Source organism: Macaca fascicularis, chromosome Y (assembly GCF_037993035.2).
Source record: "Macaca fascicularis isolate 582-1 chromosome Y, T2T-MFA8v1.1".
NCBI lineage: Eukaryota > Metazoa > Chordata > Mammalia > Primates > Cercopithecidae > Macaca > Macaca fascicularis.
In genome coordinates, this window is record NC_132903.1 from 2,592,345 (window position 1) to 2,606,834 (window position 14,490).

Here is a 14,490-nt window from a genome sequence, read left to right on the forward strand (position 1 = left end):
CTGTGTATTGGCCGGGCGCGGTGGCTCAAGCCTGTAATCCCAGCACTTTGGGAGGCCGAGGCGGGCGGATCACAAGGTCAGGAGATCGAGACCACAGTGAAACCCCGTCTCTACTAAAAATACAAAAAATTAGCCGGGCGCGGTGGCGGGCGCCTGTAGTCCCAGCTACTCAGGAGGCTGAGGCAGGAGAATGGCGGGAACCCGGGAGGTGGAGCTTGCAGTGAGCCGAGATCGCGCCACTGCACTCCAGCCTGGGTGACAGCGTGAGACTCCGTCTCAAAAAAAAAAAAAAAAAAAAAAATTGGCTGTGTATTAAGGTGGTGACTGAAGTCAGAGGACAGCCTGGACAATCAGGTCAATTTCCTTATGTTGACTCATGGCTGAATATAATTCAAACCCAACCTGCGTGGCTGCAGCCCTGCCTGGCAGCTTATTGCAGAACACAGGTAGCTCGAGCTGAGCCAAAAGTGAAAGAGAATTCAGCTTCACTGTCAGCTACAGAGAGAAAGGAAAAAACACAAGAAAAACCAGTTTTGCAGGAACCACCAGAGGAAATAGAAACCCCTCTTCCCTATGCACCAATCTACCCACCTTTACTAAGGCTGGCCCCATAGCAGCCAGACTTAGATGGTGACATGCCCCAGGCTAACCCCAAAGGGAGAAATCTGAGCCCTCAACCCAGGAGGTCAAGGAGGAAAGTCAGGATGATCAAGCAAGCTGCCTCCAATCTGGCTGCAACAGAGCTTTGCAGATGCCTCTTTGAGAAACCAGGGGACCCATCTATTATGATGAACAGGGCCAGGTCCAAGAGGGGGCAACCAACTTTCATTTACTAGCCTTTTTCAACTACTGATCTCCTAAACTGGAAACACCATACTCCCTCCTACATGGAGAATCCCCAGGCCCTCACAGATCTGATACAGTCTATTTTTCAGACACACAATCCAACTTGGCCAGATTGCAAACAGCTTGTCCTGACGCTGTTCAACACCAAGGAATGCTGAAGGGTGACCCAGGTAACCCTCCACTGACTAGAAAACAATGCACTTGAAGGCGTCCTTAATGTCCTAGAATATGCACAGGGCCAGTTCCCAGAAGCAGACCCGCACTGGGACCCAAATGACGCAGCCCAACTACAGCAACTGCAGAGGTACCAAGAGGCACTCCTGCAAGATTTGAGAGAAGGAGGGAAAAAGACATTCAATATGGGAAAGATTTCAGAGGTGCTTCAGAGTGCAAATGAAAGCTGTAGCCAGTTTTATGAGAGACTCTGTAAGGCCTTCTGGCTTTACACTCCGTTTGATCCTAAGGCTGCTGAGAACCAGTCCATGGTAAATGCGGTGTTTGTAGGGCAAGCCCAGGGAGACATCAGGTGAAAACTGCAAAAAGCTAGAGGGTTTCACTGGCATGAATATCACTCAGCTTTTAGAAGTGGCCACCAAGGTGTACACTAACTGTGGTGAGGAGACAAAAAGAGCAGCTGATCAGAGACTCAGGAAAAAGGCCAATTTGCTGGTGGCAGCACTTATGGAAAGGGGGCGAATGTCACAAGAGGATGTGGATGTAGGTGTGGACAAGGAAAAGGTTAAATCAAGCCAAGACCTGAGAATCAGGAAGGACTGAATAGGGACCAGTGTGCAGGGTGCAAGAAGAAAGGACACTGGAAGAATGAATGTCCAGAGGGCGATGAGGGAGAGGACGAAAGTCAAGGAGCTAGAAGGCTGCCAGCAAAGGGCTATCACACTGAGAAGGAGCCAGATGCCGACCTTACCAGACTGGCAGGGACTGAAGGGTATGAAGACTAGGCCAAACAAGGCTACATCTCCTTAGGCCCCCAGGACCCCATGGTCATGGTGGAAGTAAGGGGCTTTATGGTAGACACTGAGGCTGAACACTCGGCAATGATATGACCCATAACTTTAAGTCTGCCACCATCCTGAAGAAATGGTGTTAAATCTTGATGTCCTGCAGGCAGAAGAATGGAGGCTGTATGCAGAAGGGTTGTCAAAACTGGGGCTAGATGAGCTGTATGGGTTGCCTAGTAAAATTCCTAGAGTGTGGGCTGAAGGTAACGCCCCTAGCCTGGCTGTGAGCCAGATACCAAAGATAGTAGAACTAAAACCAGGGGAAATACTAGTTCAGTTTAGTTATTACCCACTTCCCTGATAAGCCATACATGGCATCCAAGGGCATTTGAAGTGGCATTTAGAACACAGGATCTTAGCCTGATGCTGGTCACTGCAGAATACTCTTGCTTTTACCAGTGCAGAAACTGGGGACTAATGAATATAAACTGGTGCAGGACCTTCTTGTTGCAAACCAGGCCCTTGAGGATTCAGGAAATGGAAGTTACACATAGCCTACCAGCTGCAAAACTCAGGAAAAGTGGAGCACATGAACTGAACACTCAAGCAGCTATTAAAGAAATATTGCCAAGAAGCTCATCTCTGATGGGATCAGGTCCTGCCCATGGTCCTCCTCTGAATCAGGTGCACTTGCACCAAACAAATTGGGTATTTGTCCTATGAGATCTTGTTCGGCCAGCCCCTTGCAATCATAGGTCAAATTAAGGGTGATCTCTGTGAGCTAAGGGAATTGTCCTTAAGAAGACAAATGCAGGCCTAAGGGAAAGCCATGTAAGAGGTCCATGGCTGGCTACGGGAAAGAACGGCCATAGGACTAACAAGATCAGGGACAAGAAAAACAAGTTACTTTCAGTCTCTGCCTGAAATTCTTTCCCGATGCCATCATTCTTTGTTCTGCTTGTATAACTATTTTTGTAACTCTTTCTGCAAGTTTGCAAGGATTTTGCAAGTTCCTGTTTTTCCCTCCTGTGCAGCATAGCAAAGGTCACAAGACATGCCTGAGTTACAAGATCTGTAACCGTTTGATTAACTGTGTTTGTTCTGCTTCTGTAAGTTTGCTTTCCCCTCCTGGCAAGTTTTGTACCATTGGCGAGCCAACCTGCTTTGGTTGCATGAATAAAAGTCAAGCCCTGTCTTTGCTCATTGTTCAACTTCTGGATATTAATCTGCTGAGCTGGTGGCCACCTAAGTAAAATCCTCCTGTTCCCCTCATTGGTCTCTCCAGTGTCCTGATTCCTGCAACACTGACAATCAAGGTAACATAATGCTGTTGACTGAAGGTATGTCCTCATTATGAACCTTTATTGTCAGGGTATCCAACTATAAACCTTTATTTTTAGGGTATTCAACTGTTAAAACACTTAAAAAATCCCAGGCAAACCAGGAAGAGCTGGCTTTACCAGCTAGCTTGCACCATCTTATCCAAGTATCTATTGCAATATGCTAGAAATTAACAAAATTTTTCTTGAAGAATTTCTACATCTACTTGGTCTGATATAAGATATCCCATTGATCCCTATTTCCCTTGGAATCATGGCTCTTTTCTAATTTGCCACTCATTGGGGTGGGCAAGTAGTGGCCATTGGTCACTTAGTTTGGCTGCTCAGAATCTAATATTACTTATATTTCAGGAATTCCTCAAGTTATATGGCAGAGTGTGTCACCTTTCATTGTAGAACCTCAACATACTAGCTTCCCTTGCAATCAGAGTGGTGGTACCTACCCAGGCTCTGCCAATCAGTGCTTGTACTGGAGGCTGAATTGAAAATAAGGAATACAGAGTCTGGAATTTTGACAAAGTTGTGCTGGTGAGGATGCAGACAGCCAGCAGGCCTATCAGAGTTAGAGCAAACAGTGTGCCCAAAAGTTCTAGGAGCAGCATCAGAACTCGGTGTCAGTATTTGTAACATTGTGTGTCTGTAATGGGAATAGGGACCACTAAATTAACTCTCCATGTTCTGGACAGTGTTCCTGGTTGCTTCACTTCCAATCTTCATTCCTTCATCCTTCCCAAAGCTTATATTTTGTTACAGCCCCTCTGCTAAATCAAATAGAGTTGTTTTTTGTTATTTAGAAATGTTTTTAATATATGTCCTTGGCTAAGATATTGTCTCTACATGCAACAATGAGACATGCAGAAACTGGGTAATTTAAGAATTTAAAGATGGACTATTTACAAAAATGAGCAGATTTGTGAGAAACTAATGAGATATAATGCAACACCCAATGTTAGCAACACTGGGGAGTACTCATCAGTTCAGACTAGGGTGAAAGTGTTGGGAGGATTTTTTGCTTCATTTCTCAGCATTTCCACATGGTCCACCAAAAATCCACCTTGACAGCTGGAGACTAATGATAGGAAATGTCATTCTCCCCTAAGAAGCATTCCAACATCCTAAAGCCTTCCCCTTTCTGTCACAGGAAACCTTGTCCTATTTTCCAGTGTTACCTACCTGGAGACCCTTTCCCCTCAACACTTAAGGAGTTTTGCTAGCATTTCATTGAATGAGTTATCTCTCTGGAGGGGAGAATGGGAAGATCATTAGCAGTCTTGATAAAAGATCAGTCGTTTAGCTGAGGGTTTCTCTCCTATAAAGCAACCCACTACAAGCTCGGTGAATAGTTAGGTCTCAGCATGATCTGTGTGAACTGAGATGTTGTGTATGAACTCAAGAGATTGCTCAGGCTGCTGCTTTTTTCTATGAATAGTAAACAGTCATTGTCTTTGACCAGGACTCTAGTCTCTTTGGTAAGGATATGAATATAATCACCCTATCTGTTGTCAGGAAGGCAAAATCTCAGGTCTTCCACAGTTCCTGACTTCTCAGGATAAGCATAGCCGAGGAAGAAAACTGTACTGACAAGAGCTAAACTCCCTTCACAAGAGAGGAGCCAAGGCAATAAATACCACCTGCCTTTTATCACCCTTCTAAACTGCCCATTGGCTGAATCCACCTGGAAACCAAAGTGAATGGGAGCACCTTACACAGTCCAAAGTTCAGTTTCTCAGGCACACAGCAAGGTAGAGATAGGAGGAGAACTGACGAGGAGAAACAGAGTAAAGGCACTGAACACAATGAATAGTTTTATGGTTGGTACATTGCTTCTTTTGAACTGCGGCTCATGTTTCCTTTCATGAATATGGTCCGTTAGATATTAATGTTTTTGTGTTTGTTGAGATTTTCTTTGCGTACTTTACCTGGTCCATTATTTGCCAGTGTTCTATAAATGTATTGACTAATGGTACATTGGTTTGTTTATATGTCTCAAAACAAGAGCCATAACAGTGGGTAATGAGAGCAGGTTGGGGGTACTGAGTAAAAGCATGATGGGACCAAAATACTACACAATAACAATATACAGAAGAATTGGCATTGCTATTGCCACAGGATTCTTAGGGTGTTGCTTTACCAGCCAGAAACCTCTGTGGCTGATGAGGCCTCTGCTTGGGTTTTTCTTGGGCCTGCTGGGCTTGTTCTGCCCACTTGGTGAAGCAACCAGCCTGGATTCCATACCTGCCAAGGGCAAGCCAGATATGGAGTAATGAGAGGTGTGTGAGTCAGGTCTGGCCACTGTGCACTGCCAGGCATGCCAGCTGCAGTGAGGCAGGCAACTCCAGGTGCCAGCACAGGTGCTAGCTCTGTGTGATGCTGCAGCTGAACCAGGCGTATTGGAAGTGGCTTTTTCCACTGTGGGCACCGGGTAATGCAGTGGTGCCCAGAAACTTGGAGATGCTAGGAACCATAGAGCCTCAAAGATGGTGTCATAGCCTTGGCTTGGGGAGCTCCTAGGTGTGGGCTCCCTGAAGGTCAACAACTCTTTTCTCCTTCTTGTCACTCACAAGGTATCAAGCAGAGGGTATGTTTTAGCCCTTTTTGTGTTACAGCTCTTTCAGTCCACCATTCTGTGGTCCTGAGTTCTGGTTCTGCATCCAGGAAGAATGACATACACGGAAAACTGGAGCACGAGCAAGGCAAAGACGGGGTTCATTGAGCAACAGAACAGCTTTCAGGAAACCCAGAGTGGATAGCTCCTTTCCGCAGGCTGGTTGTCCCAGTGAGTGTCCAGCTCTCAGCAGAATGGAGACCTGCAATGGGTAGCTCCTTTCTGCAAGCAGGTTGTCCTGACAAGTCAAGGAGACCCGAATTGGGTCAGTGCTTCCCACAGCTGGTAGTCCCACAGTCTGTGTAAGTCTGGCTGTCTGAGGTTTTTATGGACTTCAGAAGGCAAGAAGTCCATACGCAGCCATGTGCAGGCCTGGAAAAAGCACCATAAGTTTTCACTGAGGGCCAAAGACTTCACCTGGAACTGACAGCCTTCAGGATGGCTTGAAGCAGTGCCTCACCAGCAACCCAACTCTTTATTCCCAGGAGCCCATCTGCCTAATGTTGCCGTCAACTTGCCATCCACAGTGCCCAGACTGTTCATGCCAAGGAGTGCCAGCAGGCCTGTGCCAAATGACCCTCAATACCTCCTCAGCTCCACTCCTGTGCTCATGGGCACCCAAAGTCTGGAAGGGGATTTGGTGGCAGGGGGCTGGTGTGTCAACACCACCCTGAGCATGGACACCCTCCCGGCTGGGTTGTGATAGCACCTGGGCTTGGCCATAATGTTGCTCCACACTCGGAGCAAACAAGAGTTGGGAAAGGCCAGGCAGCAGGACCAAGCACTTTCAAGCTTGCAGGGGCAAAGGGGGTTCCTGGGCCCCCAAAAGCATAGGGATACCTGAGTCTGCAGCCGCTGTTGGGCAGCTGCAGCTAAGCACGGGACTCCCACCCCACCAACTTGGAAGGGGACAGGGCTCCTGCCTGTTCCCAGCTCTTCACAGCTCCATGGAACATGTAGCCCTGGCCATGCCTCCCCTGCTGTAGCTGGCATCGCCACAGTGGCTGCTCCAAACAGGTTGCCATCATCATTGTGAGTTAGAACGCTCTTGGCTGCAAGTATTACAGTTCATAACTTGGCTGGGCATGGTGCCCCACGTCTATAATCTGCTTTGGGAGGCCAATGCAAGAGGATTGCTTGAGGCCAGGAGCTTGAAACCAGCCTGGGTAACATATAATAGTAATACTTTGAGCCTATACACATATGGAAAATAAAAGCACACTCACACACTCAAAATGCAAGACATGACTCAACAGACTGAACAATAAGAAAACTTTTAATAGGAACTCCAGATGTAGTTATCTTCAAGGTTAGTTGCATATTTGGTATTTGTTAAATCAATATATTGGGAAAAAGACATTTATAGCAGTTCCATATGTCTCATCCAAATTTGGCAATTGAGAGAAAAAAAGATAAATAACATTTTCCTATGGCTTTCTCTTAAAGAAGAAGAAACTTTTTCTTAAAGTCCTTCTGTAAGGCTGCTCATCACGTATCAATGGCTAGTGTTGGACCACAAAGCTTTTCCTGGAAATACTGTTAACATAACTAACCATTAGCAACCCCAACAAGTGAATAACATTATGCATAACTAGGTTGACTCCCACAACAAGAGATGGAGTTAGCTTTTCCTTCAAAAAAGCAAAGCAGAACAAAACCTACACACATGATATGCAGTGAAAGATACTTCAACAGATTTGAAGTATATTTGGTACAAAGGATAAGTATGTATTGGGTAGGCAACCACTATCCTTCATTACAGAAGTTACTAGATTAAAACAGTGCTATAGTATTACAATTAAAAAGGTTTGATTGCTTCTTTGTCTTTAAATTACATATAGGTGTTAAAGTATTAAGGGTAATCACTACAGGAATAGAAAGAATGCAAAGTGTCCAAACAAGTAGAAGGGAAATATGGTGCCAAAAAAACAAAAAACAAAATAAATGAACCTTCAAAACAAATTAAATAGCTGTCAGTAAAGCTGTCATAAAGGAAGTGAAGAAAGAGCAGGATGAAAAGAAAATGTAAAATAAAATATATAACAGATACTTTAATTATTTTAGCCAAATATTTTAATAATTGCAATGAATATAAGTACACTCTATCTATTAAAGGCCAAAAATTATAAAATTAGATAAAATTCTAGCTATACAATATTGGCAAGAAAAATACATAAATTAATGATACAAAAAAAAAACAGAAAGTAAAAGGATAGAAAATATACAGTAAAAATACATCATTTTGTTCAAATTTCTCAAATTTCTCTTTTTGCACTTGACTGCCAGGCCAAGAGATGTGTTGAACAGGCAGTTTATTCGGCAAGAACCTCGGTTGAATTATCTGACCACTGATCCAGTGCTTTTGCAGAATGCTACCCAACTGCGAAAACCGTATCCATTTTTCCCTGTTTTTTTTTTTTTTTTTTGAGGAGTCTTGCTCTGTCACCCAGGCTAGAGTGCAGTGGCGCAACTCAGCTCACTGCAAGCTCCTCCTCCTGGGTTCAGGCCATTCTCCTGAGTCAGCCTCCCCAACAGCTGGGACTACAGGGGCCCACCACTAGGCCTGGCTCATTTTTTTGTATTTTCAATAGAGACAGGGTTTCACTGTGTTAGCTAGGATGGTCTCGATCTCCTGACTTCGTAATCCGCCTGCCTTGGCCTCCCAAAGTGCTGGGATTACAGGCGTGAGCCACTGTGCTGGGCCAAAGCCATCTATTTTTAAGCACCTTGCCTTTGGTCATTTGCTCATTCATTCCTCCATTCATTCCTTTGTTCATTTATTCAATACCTATCAGTTTGTTGACATTTTCTGGGTCTGGTAGTTTAGAGAACACTTGCTTTTCCTCAGCTAAAAGTTTTTTTTTTTTCTTCTTCATTTTTCTCTTTTAGTCAGAACATTTTTTCCTTGATAGCATTGATGATAAAAATCTGCATGTCAGAGTTTCTCAAAAAGACTTTTAATCCAAAAACTATCTGAGAAAAGTCTCAATTTAGAAGTTTATATTGCCAAGGTTAAGGACATGCCTTCCAAGGTCCTGATGACATGTGCCTAAGGTAGTTGGGATACAATTTGCTTTTATCCATTTAGGAAGAAACAAGACATTAATCGATATGTGTAATATAAATAGTGGTTTGGTCCAGAAAAGTAGGACCACTAGAAATGTGGGTTCCAGATCTTAGGTGAATTGAAACATTTTCTTATTGTCAAGCATTTAAATAAATATCTGAAATCAATAGAAAGAAATGTCTGGGTGATAATAAGGGATTGTGGATACCAAGGTTTTGTCTTGCTAATAGCCTCTAGGTATCAGAGAGGCTTTAGAGAGAATAGATTGTAAAGGTTTCCTGTCAGACTTAAAGGATCTGTTCTATCAGTACCATGGTCTGTGTTGATGTTAATGGTAATGAGGCATGTCTGACTCCCCCTTCCCATTACGGCCCAAACTAGTTTTTCAGGTTATCTTTGGAATGTTTTTGGCTGAGAGGAGGTGTATATTCAGATGGTTTGAGGCTTTAAATTTTATTTTGGCTAATAAGCTCATTGCTGGATAGTCCTGTTCCATGTGTAGGTAGTGGTGCATGTGTGTGCAGGGGACGGAGGCTATTGCTGGAGGGTCAAAGAGAAGTTGTCTCAGTGAGGAATTTTAAGAGCACCAAAAAGCCATTTGGGATGAAAATGTTACAAATTGGTTAAATGAAACCCTGTCAAGTCATTGATTTACATACCTGCTGTCACTTTTTAATCATTTGTAGCTTTAGTTATTGTACATTAGACTTTTAACTACTACTAACCTTACCCCATAGAGAAAACCTAAGAAACACAGTTTTTAACTATGTGAACCCTGAATATCTGGAGATAGGGCTTCAGTTAACTTAGAAAACTTACTTTGCCAAGATTGTTCTGTTCCATTTGTCTATGTATCTGTTTTGGTACTAGTACCATGATGTTTTGGTTACTGCAGCCTTCTAGTATAGTTTGAAGTCAGGTAGTGTGATACCTCCAGCTTTGTTCTTTTTGCTTAGGATTTTCTTGGCTATGCGAGCTCTTTTTTGGTTCCATATAAAATTTAAAGTGGTTTTTTCTAATTCTGTGAAGAAAGTCAATGGTGGTTTGATGAGTATAGCATTGAATCTATAAACTACTTTGGGCAGTAGGACCATTTTCTGCATCTATTGAGATAATCATGTGTTTTCTGTCATTGGTTCTGTTTATGTGATGGATGATGTTTATTGATTTGCATATGTTGAACCAGCCTTGCATCCCAGGGATGAAGCCGACTTGATTGTAGTGCATAAGTTTTTGATGTGCTGCTGAATTTGGTTTGCCAGTATTTTATTGAGAATTTTTGCATCAATGTTCATCATTCCATGGTCATAAATATTGGCCTGAAATTTTCCTTTTCTGTTGTGTTTCTGCCAGATTTTGGTGTCAGGATGATGTTGACCTCATAAAATATTTTTCCATTGTTTGTGTCCTCTCTTATTTTCTTGAGCAGTGGTTTGTAGTTTTCCTTGAAGAGATTCTTCACATCCCTTGTAAGTTGAATTCCCAGGTATTTTATTCTCTTTGTAGCAATTGTGAATGGGAGTTCACTCATGATTTGGCTCTCTTTTTGTGTACACATGCACCACTACCTACACATGCTAGACAAGAGCTGCGAAAAATCTTCCAAGGACCCCGTTTTTTCCTCTCTATCTGCCTAAAATAATTTCTTAATAACTCCTACCACAATTTTAGACAGGAACATTTTTGTTTTCTTCACAGGCATTTCCCTAAATTAAGGGTAATGTAAATTTCAACTCAGGCTTCCTCAGCAGTTGTCATTAATTTCTTCACTTAGGCTTGGTATAGATATACAGATTTTCTCATTAATTTGCCTTATTGGAAGGCAGTTTTTTTTCCACAGACCGTCATTTTATAGAAAATGTTGCTCCTAACTATGACGAGCATTGGTTCCAGGTGTTAGGTTCAGTCCTTTCCCATTGCAAAAAAGCAAGGCCAACTCTCTCATTTATTTATTTTTTCTGGTTTTAAAACAAACTTCTTCCAGTTGTGCATGCAAATAAATTACTTTGAGCATTTCAAAAGACCTTCATTTAGGCCATTGCCGCTTATGACCATTCCAGGTTACATGGGCTTATTTTTCCAGATATTTTTGAGGACACTCCATTTTTGTTGTACATGAAACCAGCTGCTTTTATAAAAGAAGACTGCCCAACAAAAGAATATTTCCCATAATTTAGGAACTTTTTGAAAGTGACAGAAATGTGTCTGTGGTTGAATTGTGCTGCCTATGCATGTCGCTCAGCCAAGGTGTTACCGAAGACAAATTAATTTGTCTTAAACATCTTGGAATTTCTGATCCCCTTGTAGTGGCAGAGTGCTCAAGTTGCCAGGTGGCCAACACTAATATGCACCTTCTGGTTATGCTGAAACTCTCTGAAGGTCCTTTTCTTGCAAGGTCTGTGAGACTGCTGCATATCATGGACAGCTGTCCAAACAGCTCTGTAATGCCTCTAGTCACTTACAGCACCCAGTTGGATTTGGAGGGAGCAAGTGTCTCTTAACTTTGGAATGAGAGAACTCATCTTCATGTACCTTTTGATTTGAAACTACCGGTAATTGGTTACAGAAGAAAATGCAAGTTCAAATTACAAACAGTAGGTAGCAACTGCAATTTTAAATGCACACAATGTAATTTTGGGCCAAAAGAAGTGAAACCATTGGTGCTACACTGCCAAAAGCCTGACACAGATTTCTTCCTGAAGACAATGGCAGAGAGGGTAGAAGTTCTCTGTAGAGTTGTTTTCCTGCTGTGACCTGTGCTTCTGTTCTTGAGGCAGAGAAGGCTGTTTTTGTTTTTGTTTTTTTCTCCTGAAACCTGAAACTCCTATCCATCGCTGGAGATGGCTAAATGACTTCTGCAAAGGGGGAGTTTGAAAGAACAGCTCAAACAGTCTGATCTCAACCAAGGGGTACAGAGATTCAAATTCTGGAGGACTAACCCCTTACTTTCCTAGAAGAATGTTAAGGTCTTCTGCCTGCCTAGATGTTGGGCTCATAGTGCTGACTCCTGGAAGAGTGTTAGATGGTCAGAGGAGTGGACTCTGAACCCTGCTTACTGTACTCTAAATATCAAACTAAAGGAAAAAGCTGAGGGATGAAACATGGTTTTAAAATGTTTATTTGATGCATGATGCGGAAAAGTGCCTGGAAAACACAGAACCAAGTAAACTTAGATAGGCACACCAATGTTTTGTTAACGTGGATATGTGATAAGCACATTTGTAAAGGCAAAAAGTAGTGAGCAAGTGGCCTATAACAAAGTTGTTTGTTAGGAATTGCCAAATGGATTACAGAAATAGCATTGATTAGCAATTGGCTACATATCGTTAAGTTGTAGGTTGTTGGTTGTAGTGTCCAATATGTGGCATTGGTTGATGGTTTTATAGCTAACTTTTGGCATAATAATTGTAGCATCTATACAGCAAGCAACTTCAAGAGATGACTACTTACCTTAAGTGGGGAAGTGGGATGTGGGTGCTACCTATGGGAGACTTGCATTCCTTAGTTAAAAGTTTATTTTCTGAGTTTGTTGCATAGCTTCTCAGTCTAAGGTGGTCTTCCAGAGTTTGGGACTCCAATGTTAAACACCACCAGATACCCCTGCCACGGATCTTACCTGATGCTTGTTTCCTCTCCTTGAGGCCTTACCATGTTGTTTTTGCCTGTGGGTTTCTCCCTACTGGTGTCCATTGACTCTGTGATTGAGGTGTACAAGTACTGAGTGCTCTAAGTGTTTATGTATGTTTATGTAGATGTTTCATTGAGAGCCTACAAAGGCTGCACTAGCTGTACAGTGTCACATGATGAAACTGATGCCAAGGGAGGCTAACTTAGTTGCCTCATTTCCCATAGTCAATGAGGGACAACATGTCTTTGACTCCAGTGTTGAGCACTGGTTCCCTGCCTGTTCTTGATTCCCTGTTGGCTTCGTTTTCCAAGTTGCTTACACTCTACCTGACTCTTTCAGAGACACCAATGTGTCTTACATTTGGTCTCTTTACATAATCCCATATTTCTCAGAGGTTTTGTTAATTTTTTTCTTTCTTTTTTTTCTCTTTTATTCTCTGTCTTATTTCAGAACAACACATTTCAAGCACTGAGGTTCTTTTCTCAGCTTGGCCAGTTCTGCTGTTAATACATGCAATTGAATGATGAAATTCTTATAGAGTGTTTTTCAGCCCTATCAGGTTGCTTAAGGTTTTCCTATGGTAAGTACTTTGTCAGCTCTTGTGGTTCAGATCCCTTGCTGGTTCCCTACTTCAGCTCAGCTTCTGTGTTTTCCCTCCTTCCACTCTTAGTGCCTCCCCTCTGAAGACCTGTTAGGAGTGTGCCAGCCATCCTGGTCCCAGACCAAACTAAGTGTTGGGCTTCTTATTCTCACAGCCCAATAATAAAATACAGATGAACTGGGAAAGGAGGGAGTTTATTTCTGTAATTGGGTACAGAGAGGAGGCCTGGAAAATACTGCCAGACCCACTCAAAATTAAGTTTTCCAGAGCTTATGTACCTTCTCAGCTCTATGTGTATGTGTAAGTGTGCATTCATCTAAAGGCATAAGTGATTAACTTCCTCTAACCTGTAACTAAAGTCCAAACTTTGAAGACCTTTCTCCAGAGCTTCAGTAAATTTATTGAATCTAGATGGATCCAGGTGCTGGGGTGATTACTCTTATCTTGTCTCTTGCTCAATCGTGGAGGTTTGGGGAGTTCTTTCAGACCTCCAATAAAACTTGTTTATGGAGGCCTGGGGAGTTTCTTCACGCGAACAATAAAACGTGCTTAATTCTAAACAGGTCCCATTAAGAATTCCTTTGTTACCTTGTCATGCTTCAAGACCTAGGAAAAGCCTTGGCAAAACTCTTGGTGGGCTTTTGTTACATTCTAGCCTTTGTATAAGAGCACTTGCTCTTAATATTTAGCTTAACCATTCAGTGCTGAAACAGTTGTTACAGGGGCCTGTCTGTTCAAATGTTAGTGAGACCTGCTCTGCTACAGTCCTGTTCTCTCAGTGGCAGCTGTTTCACTTGACTGCATCTGTTTGTCCATGTTGCTTGAATCCTGTAGTAACTTTTGAAATCTAGAATTGTGAGTCTTCTTTCTTCTCCCTCCTGTAGTGTTACATGTAATTTCACATCAGTTATGAAATCAGATTACCAATTAATTGAAAGTAACTCTTGAAGTCTAGAATTGTGAGTCCATTAACAATGTTTGGTAATTTTCATACATTTTAAAAATTTTGTTTGATGTATTTCTAAATATTTTATTCTGTTTAATGGCATTATAAGTTGGATTGTTTCAGTATCACTTTAGGATCTTTCACTGCACGTATATAGAAATACAATTGCTTTTTATTTTTGAATTTGTATCCTACAATGTTGATGAACTCATTAATTTGCTCTAGTGATTGAGTACTTAGGATTTTCCATACGCAATATAATGTTATTTGTAAAGAGAAGTAGTTTTGCTGTTTTCTTCTTCTTTTTTTTTTTTTGAGATGGAGTCTCGCTCTGTCGCCCAGGCTGGAGTGCAGTGGCCAGATCTCAGCTCACTGCAAGCTCCGCCTCCCAGGTTCACGCCATTCTCCGGCCTCAGCCTCCGGAGTAGCTGGGACTACAGGCGCTGGCCACCTCGCCCGGCTAGTTTTTTGTATTTCTTAGTAGAGACGGGGTTTCAC